Source organism: Lactuca sativa, chromosome 4 (assembly GCF_002870075.4).
Source record: "Lactuca sativa cultivar Salinas chromosome 4, Lsat_Salinas_v11, whole genome shotgun sequence".
NCBI classification, from domain to species: Eukaryota; Viridiplantae; Streptophyta; class Magnoliopsida; order Asterales; family Asteraceae; genus Lactuca; species Lactuca sativa.
The window spans coordinates 78,015,863-78,017,459 of NC_056626.2; the positions used below are offsets into that span (position 1 = coordinate 78,015,863).

Consider the following 1,597-nt stretch of genomic DNA (forward strand, 5'->3'; position numbering starts at 1 on the left):
TGAACTAAACAGAAGTCCTTCTCATTATTGAATTTAGTTAAATCTTTGTTTTTCTAGTTGTTAGTTTAAGTGATAGTTAGTAAGTTTCTAGTCTTGTAAAACTAGAGAAAACACCTACTTATTAATTAATTTAGATAAAATTACTCTTTAGTTTTAATTTACCGTTTTCTGTGTTCGATACTCTACTTATTTAACTGTACCACAATTGATAGGTCCACAGCCTTTGTGTGTTCATTTTATAATTAAAAGTAGGTTTAAAACTAGTTGGTTTTACACACATCAAGTTTTGGGCGTCATTGCTGGGGAACGGTTCTAAATTAGCATTAGTTTCTATTTTTATCGATCCTTTGTGTAAGATTTCTCTTACACAAAGTTAATTCTTAGGTAATTTAGTAGTTAGTATAAGTTTTAAACAATATTCATTTTAATAAGTAATTAGAAAGTTTTTCTGTTTTTGCCTTGAACTCACCGAGTGCACTCGTGACAACTCGGCGAGTCCATCGTTGTTCACAATTTTAATTTTTATTTTATTTTTGTTCTTTTTACGCATTTTTCTTGTTTGTTTGCAGTTGTTTCATGACCTGAGGATCTGATACACCTCTGGTCCCTCCTCTCGAAGACCCGAAATCCGCACTAAGGAGGAACAAAGGAAAAGTCGTTGGAGAATTCGCTTCTTCAAAGAATTTGCCACTAAAGAACCTCAAGTCCGTTTTCAGCAAGAAGAAGAGCAGCAAATCAAGAGCATCCAGCGCCTCTTTAGCAATCGAAGACCCGATTAAAGAAGACACCGAGTACGAGACCGAGGAAGAAGAAGAACTTACATAAGAGCACGAATACGATTTTAAAGACGATTTAGCTATCACTATGGCTAATATCGATGAAGTCCCTATGGGGAAATGGAAGAAGAGGATGCGCGATGACACTGGCCCGGGACTTGTGCAACCCGCAAATCCCGCTACTACTACTTTCGAGCTAAATGGCCATATCCTCGCTTAACTCAAGGAGATTCCCTTCTATGGAAAAGACCACAAAGATGCTTACAAGCACTTAGATGAAGTAAATGATGTGGCTGACTACTTCAATGTACCAAATGTGCCACACGAGACCCAGCTACTCCGTATGCTTCCAGTCACATTCAAGGGTGCTGCAAAGGATTGGCTCAAGTCACTTCCCCCCGGGTCAGTCACCATTTAGGCTAAGATGAAAGAGGAATTCATAGACCATTTTTGCCCGCCTTCTAAAATAGCCAAGTTGAAGAAAGCATTGCTAACTTCGAGCAACAACACGGAGAGTCCCTTTATGAGGCGTGGGAGAGGTACAAGGGTCTTCTCAGAAATTTCCCACACCATGACCTGAATAGCCAACAAGAAGTCTCCATCTTCTATGATTGAGTAAATGTTACCACAAGGCAATTGCTCGACTCGCAAGGCCCGCTCACAAAGAAGGCACCCCCGATAATCAAGGAATTAATTGAAGAATTCTCTAAACATTCTAGAGAATACCACAACCCAAGAAATGAAGTAAGTCGGGGGGTAGTGAACTCGGCCAATGATGGCATGGCGGCGATGATGGCTAAGCTCGATAGTTTAGATAGAAG

The 1,597-nt window shown here is 39.8% G+C and overlaps 1 non-coding gene across 1 annotated transcript; it reads right to left on the bottom strand.

Moving 5' to 3' along the window:
• Nucleotides 1–1,248: 1,248 nt before the first annotated feature.
• Nucleotides 1,249–1,354, bottom strand: LOC111885618 (small nucleolar RNA R71). Its single transcript, XR_002848163.1, has one exon. It is a non-coding gene; the product is annotated as a small nucleolar RNA R71 (small nucleolar RNA).
• Between the last annotated feature and the right edge of the window lie 243 nt (nt 1,355–1,597).